Source organism: Amblyraja radiata, unplaced genomic scaffold (genome assembly GCF_010909765.2).
Source record: "Amblyraja radiata isolate CabotCenter1 unplaced genomic scaffold, sAmbRad1.1.pri S109, whole genome shotgun sequence".
Lineage (NCBI taxonomy): Eukaryota > Metazoa > Chordata > Chondrichthyes > Rajiformes > Rajidae > Amblyraja > Amblyraja radiata.
The window spans coordinates 51,150-70,000 of NW_022630099.1; the positions used below are offsets into that span (position 1 = coordinate 51,150).

At 47.2% G+C, this 18,851-nt stretch overlaps 1 long non-coding RNA gene across 1 annotated transcript; it reads right to left on the bottom strand.

Moving 5' to 3' along the window:
• Window positions 1-13,917: 13,917 nt before the first annotated feature.
• Window positions 13,918-18,640, bottom strand: LOC116969121. Its single transcript, XR_004410633.1, has 3 exons — window positions 18,534-18,640; window positions 16,407-16,667; window positions 13,918-14,101 (listed from the first exon to the last, which is right to left on the bottom strand). It is a non-coding gene; the product is annotated as an uncharacterized LOC116969121 (long non-coding RNA).
• Window positions 18,641-18,851: the final 211 nt, after the last annotated feature.

Sequence of the window (18,851 nt, forward strand, 5' to 3'; positions counted from 1 at the left end):
TGAAAAATGTTTTCCTCATCTCGGTCCTAAAAGATTTCCCCCTTATCCTTAAACTGTGCTCCCTTGTCCTGGACTTCCCCAACATCGGGAACAAACTTCCAGCATCTAGCCTGTCCAACCCCTTAAGAATTTTGTACATTTCTATAAGACCCCCCCTCAATCTTGAATCCTGATATGACCGCGGGATTGAGACATTCTCATGCACCCCACGCCCTTAAACAGTCATTCATTTCCCGTCGGGAGGGCTGAAGGGGAAATCTTTTAGGACTGAGATGAGAAAAACATTTTATTTCACACACAGAGAGTGGTGAATATGTGGAATTCTCTGCCACAGAAGGTAGTTGAGGCCACACAGTTCATTGCCTATGTCTATGAGGACGTTAGATGTGGCCCTTGTGGCTAAAGGGATCAGGGGGTATGGAGAGAAGGCAGGTACAGGATACTGAGTTGGATGATCAGCCATGATCATATTGAATGGCGGTGCTGTGCAGGCTCCAAGGGCCGAATGGCCTCTACTCCTGCACCTATTGTCTATGTTTCTATGTTTCTAAGTGTTATGGGCGGGAAAGCAGGAGATTAGGGTTGAGAGGGGGACAAATAGATCAGCCATTATTGAATGCCGGAACAGTTGCCCCTTGTTCTGGACTTCCCCAACATCGGGAATAATCTTCCTGCACCTAGCCTGTCCAACCCCTAAAGAATTCTGTAAGTTTCTATAAGATCCCCCTCCTCAATCTTGATGTCCTTGCCAATAAAAAAGCCTTACTGTCAACTTCCGCCCTAACATTGCCCAACGCTTGGTACCGCTTTGCAGTGAAAGATTGAAATGACTGTATATGGGCGTGGGATGTGTGGTAATGTGGCAGAAATGAGAGGAGATTGTGTGAAGTGACACCAATCTTGCCCAATCTCAAGAGATGACTCAATCCTGAGGATTTGACCGCGGGAGACTCGGGAGGCAAATGACAGAGGACATTTATTGTCACATACACCAATTGGTGCAGGGAAATTTGAGTTACCAAGCAGCACACACACATAAGATAAACACAACACTGTAGAATTTAACATATAACATAACCCCCCCCACGCCCCCACACCCCCACCTATTGAGGCCTCGGCAGTCGCCTCTAGGGCGGCCCCGATGTTTCAAACCATCGAACGGAAGAACAGGCAGAGCAGGGGGAGAGAGAATTACAATAATTGCAAAAGGGTAAAAAAAAACTCCGTCTGTTCTTGCAAAGAGACAGATCTATCTATCTCTCTCTCTCAGCCGGTTGCCATGTTGTTGTCGCCATTCACCACGAGACACCAATCCTCTTCAGCCCTTCCGTGCCGTCATCTGTTGATAGAAATGAATGTACTCGCTAGAATTTAGAAGACTGAGGGGGGATCTTATAGAAAATTACCAAATTATTAAGGGGTTGGACAGGCTAGATGCAGGAAGATTGAATTGAAAGTAGGCATGCAGGTGCAGCAGGCAGTGAAGAAAGCAAATGGTATGTTAGCATTCATAGCAAAAGGATTTGAGTATAGGAGCAGGGAGGTTCTACTGAAGTTGTACAGGGTCTTGGTGAGATCACACCTGGAGTATTGCGTACAGTTTTGGTCTCCTAATCTGAGGAAATACATTCTTGCCATAGAGGATTTGAGTATAGGAGCAGGGAGGTTCTAATGCAGTTGCATAGGGTCTTGGTGAGACCACGCCTGGAGTATTGCGTACAGTTTTAGTATCCTAATCTGGGGAAAGACATTCTTGCCATAGAGGATTTGAGTATAGGAGCAATGAAGTTCTACTGCAGTTGTACAGGGTCTTGGTGAGGCCACAACTGGAGTATTGCGTACAATTTTGGTCTCCTAATCTGAGGAAAGACATTCTTGCCATAGAGGGGGTACAGAGAAGGTTCACCAGACTAATTCCTGGGATGGCAGGACTTTCATATGAAGAAAGACTGGATAGACTCGGCTTGTACTCGCTAGAATTTAGAAGATTGAGGGGGGATCTTATAGAAACGTACACAATTATTAAGGGGTTGGACAGGCTAGATGCAGGAAGATTGTTCCCGATGTTGGGGAAGTCCAGAACAAGGGGCCACACACAGTTTAAGGATAAGGGTCTTTTAGTACCGAGATGAGAAAAACATTTTTGTTCACACACAGAGAGTGGTGAATCTCTGGAATTCTCTTCCACAGAAGGTAGTTGAGGCCACAGTTCGTTGGCTATGTTTAAGAGGGAGTTAGATGTGGCTAAAGGGATCAGGGGGTATGGAGAGAAGGCAGGTACAGGATACTGAGTTGGATGACCAGCCATGATCATATTGAATGTCGGGGCAGGCTCGAAGGGCCGAATGGCCTCTACTCCTGCACCTATTGTCTATGTTTCTATGTTTCTAATTCCACAGATTCGTAACTCTCTGGGTGGATTTCCCCTCCTGATCTCAGTCCTAACTGGCCTAATACCCAGTCTTCTTAAACTGTGAACCCTGGGTCTGGATCACCGGGAATTAAGAACAAAATGACACGTCTCCTGAAGGAATTTGATCCGTGGAACTCATTGCCACAGAGGGCTGTGGAGGCCAAGTCAGTGGATATGTTTTAAGGTAGAGATAGACGAATCCTTGATTAGAACGGGATTAGAAGGGAAGAAGGCAGGAAAACGGGATTGGGAGGCAGAGATTGGCCATGATTGAATGGCGGAGTAGACTCGATGGGCCGAATGGCCTAATTCCATTCCTAGAACGTGAAATTGTGAAGTTCTTGGTTCTTGGTTTCTTGGTCCTCCAAAATATTCCAAATGGAATTTAAACTGGAGGTGGTACCCCATCTCCCCCTCCCCACACCTCCCGCCCCGTCCCCTCTCTCCTCACCTCCCCCACCCCTCTCTCCTCCCCCTGTCCATCTCGCTCTCCTCACCCCTCACCCTCTCCATCCACCCCCTTCCCTCTCTCCCACCACCCCCTTCCCCATACCCCTCTGTCCCGCTTCCACCACTCCCCCTACCCCTCCCTCCCCACCCTACCACTGCTCTCCCTCTTACCCCACCCCGCTCCCTCTCCCTCCCCCACCCCCATCTCTCCCCCTCCCTTCCCCCTCCCTCCCCTCTCACCGCCCACCCCTACCCCTACCCCTACCCCTCTGTCCCTCTACCACAACTCCCTCTACCCCATCCTCCCTACCCACACTTCCACTTCTCTCACCCCTCCCCCTCCCACTATCCCTCCCGACTCTCTCCCCTCTCTCCCCCCAACCCCTCTGGTGTGGTTCTTGTTGAAACAACGAGCTGATCAATGGGTCGGCCCGCCTACCTCTGTAGTTCACTGTAAACCGATCGATCATCCAGCTTCAGTCCCTGTTGGAAATGGAAACATCGTTACAAACAAATATGGAGAGGGCTAAACTATGGTGCAAGGCAACTGAATTACGCTAGAGGGCGTCATCGGATTAGTCAAACTGCTCTCACCCCCCCCCCCCAGACTCGTAACAAGGGCAGAATCCCCACCCACCCTACCAGTCGTCACGTACAACAGATAATCCTACAATATTTTCGCCACCTCCAACGGGATCCCACCATAGAAACATAGAAACATAGACAATAGGTGCAGGAGTAGAGGCCATTCGGCCCTTCGAGGCTGCACCGCCATTCAATAAGATCATGGCTGATCATCCAATTCAGTATCCTGTACCTGCCTTCTCTCCATACCCCCTGATCCCTTTAGCCACAAGGGCCACACCTAACTCCCTCTTAAATATAGCCAATGAACTGTGGCCTCAACTACCTTCTGTGGCAGAGAATTACAGAGATTCACCACTCTGTGTGAAAAATGTTTTTCTCATCTCGGTCCTAAAATATATCCCCCTTATCCTCAAACTGTGACCCCTTGTTCTGGACTTCCACATCATCGGGAACAATCTTCCTGCATCTAGCCTGTCTAACGCCTTAAGAACTTTGTAAGTTTCCATAAGATCACCCCCCCCTCAATCTTCTAAAATCTAGCGAGTACAAGCCGAGTTTATCCAGTCTTTCTTCATCTGAAAGTCCTGACATCCCAGTAATCAGTCTGATGAACCTTCTCTGTATTCCCTTTATGGCAAGAATGTCTTTCCTCAGATTAGGAGACAAAAACTGTACGCAATAATCCAGGTGTGGTCTCACAAAGACCCTGTACAACTGCAGTAGAACCTCCCTGCTCCTATACTCAAATCCTTTTGCTATGAACCACTGGCCACGTCTTCCCATCTCCTCCCATGTCGGCTTTCCGCGGAGAGTGCTCCGTCCGTAACTCCTTTGTCAATTCGTCCCTTCCCACCCAAACCACCCACTCCCTCTCCTGGTACTTTCCCTTGCAACCGCAGCAAATGTTACACTTGTCGCTTTACCTCCCGCCTTGACTCCATTCATGGACCCAAGAAGTCTTTCCTGGTACGGCAGAGGTTCACCTGCACCTCCTCCAACCTCATCTATTGCATCCGCTACTCTATCTGCCAGCTGTTCTACATCGGTGAGACCCAGCTGGGGTGTAAACCTCCCAGCTCTCCCACAGCCCATTGTCTCCTCATTTACTTCAAAAGGAATCAATAAAAATGATTAACTTACCGTATAGGTGGGGTCTCCGTTTGGCGCGTGCGAAATTCCCTGCAACATTAAACACAATACCGTCTGAAGTAGGAGTCCACAACTGTGCCCAATACTCCAGATGTGGTCTCCCCAGAGCCCTATACAACTGCAGAAGAACCTCTCTACTCCTATACTGAAATCCTCTTGTGATGAAGGCCAACATGCCATTAGCTTTCTTCACTGCCTGCTGTACCTGCACGCCAACTTTCAGTGACTGGTGTACAAGGACACCCAGGTCTCGCTGTACCTCCCCCTTACCTAACCTAACCCCATTGAGATAATAATCTGCCCCCTTGTTTTTGCCGCCAAAGTGGATAACCTCACATGTATCTATATTATACTGCATCTGCCACACATCTGCCCACTCACTCACCCTGCAACCTCCTAACATCCTCTTCGCAGTTCAAAATGCCAACCAGCTTTGTGTCATCCGCAAACTTGCTAGTGTTGCTCCTAATTCCCTCTTCCAAATCATTGATATATATGGTAAACAGTTGCGGCCCCAACACCGAGCCTTGCGACACTCCACTCGCCACTGCCTGCCATTCTGAAAAGGACCCGTTCACTCCTACTCTTTGCTTCCGGTCTGCCAACCAATTTTCTATCCACGTCAACACCCTACCCCCAATACCATGTGGTCTAATTTTAGTCACCAGCCTCCCGTGCGGGACCTTATCAAAGGATTTCTGAAAGTCTAGATACATTACATCCCCTGGCACCCCTTCATCCATTTTACTCGCCACATCCTCAACAAATTCCAGAAGATTACTCAAGCAGGATTTCCCTTTCATAAATCCATGTTGACTTGGACTAATCCCTTTACTGCTATCCAAATGCCCCATTATTACCTCTTTAATAATTGACTCCAGCATCTTTCCCACCACCGAAGTCAGGCTAACTGGTCTGTAATTCCCCGTTTTCTCTCTCGCTCCTTTCTTGAAAAGTGGGATAACATTTGCTATCCTCCAATCCACAGGAACTGATCCTGAATCTATTGAAACATAGAAACATAGAAACATAGAAATTAGGTGCAGGAGTAGGCCATTCGGCCCTTCGAGCCTGCACCGCCATTCAATATGATCATGGCTGATCATCCAACTCAGTATCCCGTACCTGCCTTCTCTCCATACCCTCTGATCCCCTTAGCCACAAGGGCCACATCTAACTCCCTCTTAAATATAGCCAATGAACTGGCCTCGACTACCCTCTGTGGCAGAGAGTTCCAGAGATTCACCACTCTCTGTGTGAAAAAGGTTCTTCTCATCTCGGTTTTAAAGGATTTCCCCCTTATCCTTAAGCTGTGACACCTTGTCCTGGACTTCCCCAACATCGGGAGCAATCTTCCTGCATCTAGCCTGTCCAACCCCTTAAGAATTTTGTAAGTTTCTATAAGATCCCCTCTCAATCTCCTAAATTCTAGAGAGTATAAACCAAGTCTATCCAGTCTTTCTTCATAAGACAGTCCTGACATCCCAGGAATCAGTCTGGTGAACCTTCTCTGCACTCCCTCTATGGCAATAATGTCCTTCCTCAGATTTGGAGACCAAAACTGTACGCAATACTCCAGGTGTGGTCTCACCAAGACCCTGTACAACTGCAGTAGAACCTCCCTGCTCCTATACTCAAATCCTTTTGCTATGAAAGCTAACATACCATTCGCTTTCTTCACTGCCTGCTGCACCTGCATGCCTACTTTCAATGACTGGTGTACCATGACACCCAGGTCTCGCTGCATCTCCCCTTTTCCTAGTCGGCCACCATTTAGATAATAGTCTGCTTTCCTGTTTTTGCCACCAAAATGGATAACCTCACATTTATCCACATTATACTGCATCTGCCAAACATTTGCCCACTCACCCAGCCTATCCAAGTCACCTTGCAGTCTCCTAGCATCCTCCTCACAGCTAACACTGCCCCCCAGCTTAGTGTCATCCGCAAACTTGGAGATATTGCCTTCAATTCCCTCATCCAGATCATTAATATATATTGTAAATAGCTGGGGTCCCAGCACTGAGCCTTGCCGTACCCCACTAGTCACTGCCTGCCATTGTGAAAAGGACCCGTTTACTCCTACTCTTTGCTTCCTGTTTGCCAGCCAGTTCTCTATCCACATCAATACTGAACCCCCAATGCCGTGTGCTTTAAGTGTGTATACTAATCTCTTATGTGGGACCTTGTCGAAAGCCTTCTGGAAGTCCAGATACACCACATCCACTGGTTCTCCCCTATCCACGCTACTAGTTACATCCTCGAAAAATTCTATAAGATTCGTCAGACATGATTTACCATTTGTAAATCCATGCTGACTTTGTCCAATGATTTCACCACTTTCCAAATGTGCTGCTATCCCATCTTTAAGAACTGACTCTAGCAGTTTCCCCACTACCGATGTTAGACTAACTGGTCTGTAATTCCCCGTTTTCTCTCTCCCTCCCTTCTTAAAAAGTGTGGTTACGTTTGCTAACCGCCAATCCTCAGGAACTACTCCAGAATCTAAAGAGTTTTGAAAGATTATTAGTAATGCATCCACTATTTCTGGAGCTACTTCCTTAAGTACTCTGGGATGCAGCCTATCTGGCCCTGGGGATTTATCGGCCTTTAATCCATTCAATTTACCCAACACCACTTCCCGGCTAACCTGGATTTCACTCAATTCCTCCAACTCCTTTGACCCGCGGTCCCCTGCTATTTCCGGCAGATTATTTATGGCTTCCTTAGTGGAAAATGATCACCAATGCGTCCACTATTTCTAGAGCCACCTCCCGGAGGACCCTGGGATGCAGACCATCAGTCCCATTAGCCTACCCAATACTATTTCTCTCCTAATGACAATTTATTTCAGTTACTTTCAGTTAATAGCCATCAGGCTATTAAACACGGCAACAAATAAGCTCTGAAGTACAATAGATTATTATTATTATTGCACTGTATTTGTTTATTTATTGAGTATGTGTGCATGTGTGTGTAGACACACTGTACTTTTGTTCTCCCGTTATGTACTATATTTACATATTCTGTTGTGCTGCAGCAAGCAAGAATTCCATTGTCCTATCTGTGATACATGATAATAAAACACTCTTGCCGACACGTGAGCACATTTGCAGATGACACAAAGCTGGGTGGCAGTGTGAAATGTGAGGAGGATGCTGTGAGAACGCAGGGTGATTTGGACAGGTTGGGGGACTGGGCAGATGCATGGCAGATGCAGTTTAATATGGATACATGTGAGGTTATCCTCTTTGGTGGCAAAAACAGGAAGGCAGGTTATTATCTAAATGGCGTCAAGTTGGGAAAAGGGGGAAGTACAACGGGATCTGGGGGGTCCTTTGTTCATCAGTCAATGAAAGTAAGCATGCAGGTACAGCAGGCAGTGAAGAAAGTGAATGGTTTGTTGGCCTTTATAACCAGAGGAGTTGAGTAAATGAGCAAAGAGGTCCTTCTGCAGTTGTACAGGGCCTTAGTGAGTGTGTGTGTATATATATACGTACTGATTTTTTTTCTCTCTCGTTATGTACTATGTTTACAAATTCTGTTGTGCTGCAGCAAGCAAGAATTCCATTGTCCTGTCTGTCCTTCTGAGGCAATGGATTTCATAGATTCGCCACCAGTTCGTGAGGAAGTTGAAGGTGTCCCACAAAGGAATCAGACAAGGAAGTCTGGTGTCCCCAGTACATTACTGTCACGTGGACAATTCCAAGCACGGTTCCACAACTCCACTGTCACTTGTACAAAAGAACAAAACTCATCTCGTGAAAGAACAACAGGGACCAACCTGTTCGTTTCCCGGGAGATTTTCATAGGTTGCCAGTCCTTTCCCGGCATCTGTGGCCGAGGTAGCTGCAGAAATAAAACAACGCGTTTAGTCACGAAGTCAAGGGTACCAGATTCATTTGTCCAGCCCAAAGGAAGAATATTCGGCCCGTTCCCACTGTACTAGCTGCCATGTCAAGTCAAGTCAAGTCACATTTATTTATATAGCACATTTAAAAAACAACTCTCGTTGGCCAAAGTGCTTTACATTTTTTATAAGAATAGCACAACAAAACAAACTACATACATATATACATGTAGCCCTCACTCAGAGGACGTCAGCAAAGGCTTGGGAGTATAGATAAGTCTTTAGTCTTGACTTAAAAGAGTCGATGGACGGGGCAGTTCTGTATCAAGTATCTCCAATTCCCTCCCCGGTAATGGACCCATTATCCCGTGAAAACAGGACTAGTAACTGAGATCAGATGAACGTCTAAATAAGGCGGACTTCGCTTTTCATAAGCTGATATTTCCATTCCCCGCCCACAGGTCAACTTGATGAGTTCCGAGGATGGGTCCCTACTCGAAGCGTCAACTATCCATGTTCTCCACAGAGATGCTGCCTGGCCCGCTGAGTTAGTCCAGCACTTTGTACCTGTCCACGTTCTCCACAGAGATGCTGCCTGACCCGCTGAGTTACTTCAGCACATCTGCAATAATTCTATAACCGGAGTCAGCAGTTCCATGTGTTAAACTTCAACTAAACTTTAACGAACAGCTCAAGTATTTGCGTTAATATCCACCGTCTTTAATGCAAATATTTACACTGGGCGCCGGTGTCATCATAAAATCAAATCCAACTAATACAAGCACTTTCCATCCACTCAGTGACTGGGCAGTTGAGAATCTAAATATCATAATTTCATGGGTTATAGAAGCAGAATGAGGACACTCGGCCCATCGAGTCTACTCCGCCATTCAATCACGGGTGATCTCTCTCTCCTTCCTAACCCCATTCTCTTGCCTTCTCCCCATAACCCCTGACACCCGCACTAATCAACAATCTATCTCTGCCTTAAATATAAATATCCACTGACTTGTGGCCTCTGGCAACGAATCCCACAGATTCACCACCCTCTGGCTAAAGAAATCCCTCCCCATCTCCTTCCTAAAGGAACGGCCTTTAATTCTGGGGTTCACTCAGAATTCACTCACTCTGTCCCCTTGGACTCCTGTTCGCGTCGCATTTCGTCCCAGGTTCGGCTTTCGGCCTAAATAAATATATACAGGAAATAATGTCAACTTATAGGTTAGTTCAGTTGGAGATATACAGCGCGGAAACAGGCCCTTCGGCCCGGCGAGTCCGTGCAGACCAGCGATCCACGCACACTAACACTATCCTAAAGTCAAAGTGAAAGTCAAAGTAGCCTTTATTGTCATTCAGACCTTGCGGTCTGAACGAAATGTCGTTGCCTTGCAGTCCTACATATAGTAAAAAATGACAAAAACACACAAAAAACACAAATTAACATCCACCACAGTGAGTTCACCAGGCACCTCCTCACTGTGATGGAAGGCAAAAGTCTTAAGTCTTTGTCTCTTCCCTTCTTATTCCCCCTCTGCGCCGAGGAGATCCAGGCTTCGGATGTTGTGACCCCGCCGGGTGATGGTAAGTAATGTCAGTCCAGCGGCTGAATCCAAGCACCGGGAACGGGCCGGTTCAACTCCGCGGCCCGGGGTGGTCGAAGCCGCCGAAGCTGCGGCCCTCCAGTCCAGAGGACGCAGCTGTTATCGCGGGAGCTCCGGAGAACAGGTCACCAACCTGGGACCTGCGAGCTCCCAATGATGTCGTCCACCGGGCCCGTGGCCGATACCCCGAGGTCGGATCGCTGCTACCGCTGCCTCTGCCCGCTCCGGGATCGGGTCGCCGCTGCCGCAGCCGCTGCCCGCTTCGAGGTCGCGTCGCCGATGCCGCAGCCGCTGCCTGCGCCGAGGTCGGGTCGCCGCTGCCCCAGCTCCGAGGCCGCCAGCTCCGCTACTAGGCAGACTCTGGACAATTTACACTTATATCAAGGCGTTTAAGTTACACACTTGCACGTCTTTGGAGTGTGGGAGGAAACCGGAGATCTTGGTGAAAACCCACGCAGGTCACGGGGCGAAATTGTACAAACTCCGTACAGACAGATCCCGTGGCCGGGATCGAACCCGGGTCTCTGGCGCTGTGAGGCAGCAACACTATTCATCTGATCTCGTAGAGGTGAATAAAATCGTGAGAGGAATACAAAGGGTGGTGGGTGTATGGAACAAGCTGCTCGAGACGGTGGTTGAGGCAGGTTTATCCAAACAGTTAGACAAGTATATGTGTAGGACGGGTTTGGAGGGATATGGACCAAACGCGAACAGGTGGGACTAGTGTATCTGGAACATGTTGGCTGGAGTAGGCAAGATGGGCCGATGAGCCTGTATCCGCGCTGTATCACTGTGACTTCCACACACACACACACACACACACACACACACACACACACACACACACACACACACACACACACACACACACACACACACACACCCCACACACACACACACACACACACACACACACACACCACACACACACGCACACACACACACACACACACACACACACACACACACACACACACACACACACACACACACACACACACACGCACACACACACACACACATCTCAGATTACCGGTGTAACACGCCACACTATATTGCATTACCCCAACCATTGATGAAGATAACAATGAGAGCACTCCAGCGCATTTGCACCCTCCCATTCCCAATCCGACCTTTCTGGCCTGGGCCTCCTCCATGGCCAGAGTGAGTCCCACCGCAAATTGGAGGAGCAGCACCTCATATTTCGCTTGGGTAGTTTACACCCCAGCGGTATGAACATTGACTTCTCCAATTTCAGGTAGTCCCTGCTTTCTCCCTCCTTCCCCTCCCCTTGCCGACTTTCCCACGGCCCACTGTTTCCGACTTCCTATCTTCTCCCCCCCCCCCAACCACTTCCACATCAGTCACAAATTCCTTCGCTCCATAGATGCTGCCTTATCCGCTGAGTTTCTCCAGCATTTTTGTCCACCTCGGATTTTAAGGTCAGTTTGGGAAAATTTCCCAAGCCAATATCAAAGGTCGAAGCTAAAAATTCGGCGGGAAACGTACTTACCCGCCTGTCTTCCTGGCGATCAGCCAACCGCCGACTCCACCGATCAAACAGGCAGCAATTAAGCCGACAACGATGCCAGCGACGGCGCCAGGAGTGAGACCAGACCTGGTCTCTGGAACAGCTGCCCAGTAAGTAAGCAAATAAGGTTATTGGCCAAGTATTCACATACAATGGATTTGCTTTGGTGCTCCACCCACAAGTAACAACAACTGAAGGGGTTGGACAGGCTAGATGCAGGAAGATTGTTCCCGATGTTGGGGAAGTCTAGAACAAGGGGTCACAGTTTAATGATAAGGGGGAAGTCGTTTAGGACCGAGATGAGAAAAACATTTTTTTTCACACACAGAGAGTGGTGAATCTGTGGAATTCTCTGCCACAGAAGGTAGTTGAGGCCACAGTTCATTGGCTATATTTAAGAGGGAGTTAGATGTGGCCCTTGTGGCTAAAGGGATCAGGGGGTATGGAGAGAAGGCAGGTACAGGATACTGAGTTGGATGATCAGCCATGATCATATTGAATGGCGGTGCAGGCACGAAGGGCCGAATGGCCTCTACTCCTGCACCTATTTTCTATGTTTCTATGTTTCTATGTTTACTCAGAGAGTGGTAGCTGTGTGGAATGAGCATCCAGTGGAAGTGGTGGAGGCAGGTTCGATTTTATCACTTTATGCAGTTAGTTGCTACATGATTTTGTAACTCATTATTCCGTCCGCAGAACCGGATTATATTGAATGCCGAATGGTGCAGGCTCGAAGGGCCGAATGGCCTACTCCTGCACATATTTTCTATGTTTCAATTCAACTTTATTCAATTCAATTCAACGTTATTGTCATTGCACAAATACGAGTATAGGTACAACGAAATGCAGTTTTGGCGTCTGGTCATAGTCATAGTGCAAGATAGTCGAAGTAAAAATAAAAAATACAAAATAAGCATACAATAAATACTGGTTATTAATGTACCTTCCGGGTTTATCTTGGAACGTGCGCGGTGGAAAGTCCCTCGTTTGTTATTTATTTGACAATGGAGTTGAATGACCTGTCACACACAGGTGTTCTCAACTCTGATGTCGCGCTCTCGATAATTAAATCAGGCAATTAACTTGCCATAGAGGAAGTGCAGAGAAGGATCACCAGACTGATTACTGGGATTTCAACAACTAAGTTACAGAGATAGATTGAATAAGTTAGGTCTTTATTCTCTGGAGCGCAGAAGGTTAAGGGGGGACTTGATAGAGGTCTTTAAAATGATGAGAGGGATAGACAGAGTTGATGTGATCAAGCTTTTCCCATTGAGAATAGGGAAGATTCAAACAAGAGGACATGACTTCAGAATTAAGGGACAGAAGTTTAGGGGTAACATGAGGGGAACTTCTTTACTCAGAGAGTGGTAGCGGTGTGGAATGAGCTTCCAGTGGAAGTGGTGGCGGCAGGTTCGTTGGAATCATTTAAGAATAAATTGGATAGGCATATGGATGAGAAGGGAATGGAGGGTTATGGTATGAGTGCAGGCAGGTGGGACTAAGGGAAAAAATTGTTCGGCATGGACTTGTAGGGCCGAGATGACCTTTTTCCGTGCTGTAATTGTTATATGGTTATATGGTTATATGGGATGTCAGGACTTTCATATGAAGAAAGACTGGATAGACTCGGCTTGTACTCGCTAGAATTTAGAAGGTTGAGGGGGGATCTTATAGAAACTTACACAATTCTTAAGGTGTCGGACAGGCTAGATGCAGGAAGATTGTTCCCGATGTTGGAGAAGTCCAGAACAATGTGTCACACACACAGTTTAAGGATAAGGGGGAAGAAGTCTTTTAGGACCGAGATGAGAAAAAAAAATTCACACACAGAAGGTGGTGAATCTGTGGAATTCTCTTCCACAGAAGGGAGTTGAGGCCACAGTTCATTGGCTATATTTGAGAGGGAGTTAGATGTGCCCCTTGTGGCTAAAGGGATCGCGGGGGTATGGAGAGAAGGCAGGTACAGGATACTGAGTTGGATGATCAGCCATGATCATATTGAATGGCGGTGCAGGCTCGAAGGGCAGAATGGCCTCTACACCTGCACCTATTTTCTACGTTTGTATGTTTGTAAAACCCACGCAGGTCACGGGGAGAACGTGCAAACTCCGTACAGACAGCACCCGTAGTCGGGATCGAACCCGGGTCTCCGGCGCTGCATTCGCTGTAAGGCAGCAACTCTCCCGCTGCCGCCCTATTACTGATACTGAAAGAAAACTACACAATTGGAATGCCTCTGTACTTACAGAAAACCTCCAGGTAGGTCTCCGCGCTGCCGTTGTTCAGACCATTGCTTACGATGCATTTATACATCCCTGTGTCGGCCATGTTCACTGGGCCAATAAGCAGAATGTATCCGGATATAGTTATCCTGTCATTCTGCTGGATGGGGTGGTTGTTGAAAAACCATTCCCGCTTCAGATGAGTTCCCTGGGAGCTGCCCGTCAATAAGACGGAGTCTCGCTGTTCCACTGGGTGAGAATTAGTGGATCGTAGACTAACATTCCCCACCGGTTCTGCGGACGGAATAAAGAGTTACAAAATCATGTAGCAAGGAACTGCATAAAGTGATAAAATCGAACCTGCCTCCTCCACTTCCACTGGATGTTCATTCCACACAGTTACCACTCTCTGAGTAAACATAGAAACATAGAAACATAAAAAATAGGTGCAGGAGTAGAGGCCATTCGGCCCTTCGAGCCTGCACCACCATTCAATATGATCATGGCTGATCATCCTACTCAGTATCCTGTACCTGCCTTCTCTCCATACCCCCTGATACCTTTAGCCACAAGGGCCACACCTAACTCCCTCTTAAATATAGCCAATGAACTGGCCTCAACTATCTTCTGTGGTAGAGAATTACACAGATTCACTACTCTTTGTGTAAAAAATTATTTTCTCATGTAAAGAAGTAAAGAAGTTCCCCCTCATGTTACCCCTAAACTTCTGTCCCTTAATTCTCATGACCTCTTGTTTGAAACTTCCCTACTCTCAATGGGAAAAGCTTATCCACGTCAACTCTGTCTTTCCTTCTCATCATTTTAAAGACCTCTATCAAGTCCTGCGCTCCAAAGAATAAAGCCCTAACTTGTTCAACCTTTCTCTGTAACTTAGTTGCTGAAACCCAGGCAACATTCTAGTAAATCTCCTCTGTACTCTCTCTATTTTGTTGACATCTTTCCTATAATTTGGCGACCAGAATTGTACAGCATACTCCAGAATTGGCCTCGACAATGCCTTGTACAATTTTAACATTACATCCCAACTTCTATACACAATGCTCTGACTTATAAAGGCCAGCACACCAAAAGTTTTCTTTACCACCCTATCTACATGAGATTCCACCTTCAGGGAACTATGCACAGTTATTCCTAGATCCCTCTGTTCAACTGCATTCCTCAATTCGCTACTATTTACCATGTACGTCCTATTTTGATTTGTCCTGCCAAGATGTGGCACCTCACACTTATCAGCATTAAACTCCATCTGCCATCTTTCAGCCCACTCTTCAACAAATGGCCTAAATCTCTCTGTAGACTTTGAAAATCTACTTCATTATTCAGAACACCACCTCCTGGTCCGTCAATACCACTAAACTGATCAAAAAGGCGCAGCAGCGCCTCTACTTTCTGAGGCTTAAGAAAGTTCACCTGTCCACCCAGATCCTGTCCAACTTCTACCGCTGTACCATCGAAAGCATCCTGACCACCTGCTTCATGGTATGGCACAGCAGCTGCACAACAGCTGACAGCAAGGCACTGCAACGGGTGGTGAAAACCGCTCAGCACATCATCGGTGCCCCGCTCCCTGCCATGGATGCCCTCCACCGAAAGCGGTGTCTGAGACTGGCCGGGAAAAATCATCAAGGACTCCTCACACCCTAACCATGGACTATTTGCCCTCACCGGGCACAGGAGCCTCAGGTCTCGCACAAGCAGGCTGAGGAAGCTTTTTCCAAAACACCATTACACTGCTGAACTCATAGTCCCGACGCTAGCTATCTTTTATACTCTCCTATCTGTATATATTTATTTAAGGCAGAGATAGATGGATTGTTGATTAGTGCGGGTGTCAGGGGTTATGGGGGGGGGGGGGGGGGGTGGGGGGGGGGGGGGTGGGGAGGCCGATGCATGGGGTTCCGAAAGAGAGACTGATCCTCCATGATTGAAAGGCGGAGTAGACTTGATCGGCAGAATGGGAGATAGATAGAGCTCGAGAAAGATTGAAAAGACTAGGCTTGTTTTCACTGGAGTTTAGAAGGATGAGGGGGCATCTTATAGAAAGATCTAAAATTTTAAAAGGACTGGACAAGCTAGATGCAGGAAAAATGTTCCAGGGGCCACAGTCTTAGAATAAAGGGGAGGTCATTTAAGACTGAGGCGAAAAAAAACTATTTCACCCAGAGAGTTGTGAATCTGTGGAATTCCCTGCCACAGAGGGCAGTGGAGGCCAAGTCACTGGATGGATTTAAGAGATAGTTAGATAGAGCTCTAGGGCTAGTGGAGTCAAGGAATATGGGGAGAAGGCAGGCACGGGTTATTGATAGGGGACGATCAGCCATGATCACAATGAATGGCGGTGCTGACTCGAAGAGCCGCATGGCCTCTACTCCTGCACCTATTGTCTATTGTCTATTATCAACGGCGATGAATTCACGAGTTGGATTTGTGTGATCAACATAATTTTTGTACAATATGAAAAATCACGATAGTTGATTGATATATTTAATCAAATCTTGCCGCTTAGATCAATGAATCAGTGTTCGGCATCAACATTATACACTGGCCAACAAGCAAAATAAAGACATGTTGTACCTACCCAGAACATCGATTTCTATTGATGAGGAAATGTACCTTCCGGTTACATCGTTAAAGGCCTGACAGACATAACTCCCAATGTCTTTATTGGAAACATTGGGAATGTTGAGTTCGTCTCCACTCTGGACCAAGTTACCTTGAAGGTACCAGCTCAACACAGCAGCTGGTTTAGACTGTGCATAACAGGTTAAAGTGACGTCGGTCCCGGGAGTGTAAGCAGGGATGGCGGGTTCAGGAACTATAATCGAAATATCCGGCCCGTCTACAACAAACGCACAAAGAGACAAAAGAACAAGGGATTGTGGTGAATGTGAGGAAGTGGGATAAGGGAGGGCGAAGGGTAGCGGGAGGAGGGAGAGTGGACCATCACCTCAAGAAGCGCTCACCAACACGGCGGCCGATGTACCGGGTCAACAAGACACACGAGGTACTGTGCAGAATATAATCACATAACACAGAACATAGAACATCGAACAGTAAACATAGACACACAGAAAATAGGTGCAGGAGTAGATCATTCGGCCCTTCGAGCCAGCACCGCCATTCAATATGATCATGGCTGATCATCCAACTCAGTATCCTGTACCTCTCCATACCCCCTGATCCCTTTAGCCACAAGGGCCACATCTAACTCCCTCTTAAATATAGCCAATGAACTGGCCTCAGCTACCTTCTGTGGCAGAGAGTTCCACAGATACACCACTCTCTGTGTGAAAAATGCTTTTCTCATCTCGGTGCCAAAGGTTTTCCCCTTTATCCTTAAACTGTGATCCCTTGTTCTGGACATCCCCAACATCGGGAACAATCTTCCTGCATCTAGCCTGTCCAACCCCTTAAGAATTTTGTAAGTTTCTATAAGATCCCCCTCAATCTCCTAAATTCTAGCGAGTACAAGCCGAGTCTATCCAGTCTTTCTTCATATGAAAGTCCTGCCATCCCAGGAATCCGTCTGGTGAACATTCTCTGCACTCCCTCTATGGCAAGAATGTATTTCCTCAGATCTGCCCAATCCCTTAAGGATCTTACATATTTGTAAAAGATCCTCTCTCTTAAATATGATGAAAGAATGAATGGACTGGGCTTGTATTCATTGGAAATTAGGATGAGGGGTTCTTCTGGAAAAAATAAAATTCTTAATGGATTGGACAGGCTAGTTGTTGAGTGAAATGTTCTCCATGTCAGAGGAGTCCAGAGCCAGGGTCACAGTTTATGTATAAGAGGTTGGCCATTAATGACTGAGATGAGGAAAAACATTTTCACCCAGAGAGTTGTGAATCTGTGGAATTCACTGCCACAGAAGGCAGTGGAGGTCAAATCACTAGATATTTTCAGGAGAGAGTTAGATTTAGCTCTTAGGGCTAATTGATTTAGGGCATATGGGGAGAAGGCGGGAACGGGGCTGATTTAGGATGATCAAATTGAATGGCGGTGCTGGCAAAAATGGGCCGAATGGTCTAAACCTGCACCTATTTTCTATGTTTCTGTGTTAACTCAAATATGCCCATGGCTCTATTCACACCCGAAAGCTTCCAGACTTATGTCAGCAATAATGGATCACAATTGATTGAGTAGAAATAATAGATTTTTGAATCGGGAAATTTGCAATTGGTTGGATTGTGCAGAAAGACGCTGAGGGTTCATTCAAGGCAGAAGCAAGATGTGGCAAAAGCAAGACGTGGCATGGCAGGAGTAGACTCACAACAGGCCAGGTGAAGGTTGTTACAAGTCCTGCTTAAGAGTTATTGCAATAGTTGTTCTTTCTGTGAATACTAGCGGCCCAATGATCACCTCATAAGCGATTCCCCTGGAGCTCGATCCCTCTTCTCTCGGCAAGAGGCTCTGTGCATCTACCCGATCTATTCCTCTCGTGATTTTGTACACCTCTATAAGATCTCCCCGCATCCTCCTGCGCTCCGTGGAATAGATCCCAGCCCTGCCCCAACCTCTCCCTATAGCTCACACCCTCTAGTCCTGGCAACATCCACGTAAATCTTCTCTGAGCCCTTTCAAGCTTGACAATATTTTACCTTTTCCCCCAATGCCACCCCACACCCACTGCCCTCTCTTCCCTGAATCATCTCGCTCAGCAGGACAGGTAACAAGTGGTGAATGATGCCCGGCCACTTACAAAAGACATTGACAGGGAGCGGCTCGCTTGTCTTCGCGCTAACCGCGTTGGAGGCCCGGCAGGTGAACGGCCCGTCCGCCCGCAATACTCCGGTAATGGTGAGTGTGTTGTTAGTGGCGCTCAGTTCCAACATGCCGCCATTAGATATCACGCTATTGTCTTCAATCCACGTGTAAGAGACGTCAGAGCCTGTCGCGACACAGGTCAAGACCACGGTGTCATTGTGCTCTATGAAGCTGCTGGCATTGGAGGTGATATTGGGTGTGGAAACAGGCTCTGTTAAATACACAGGAGGTGGTTGTTAGTGAACAGGTGAGT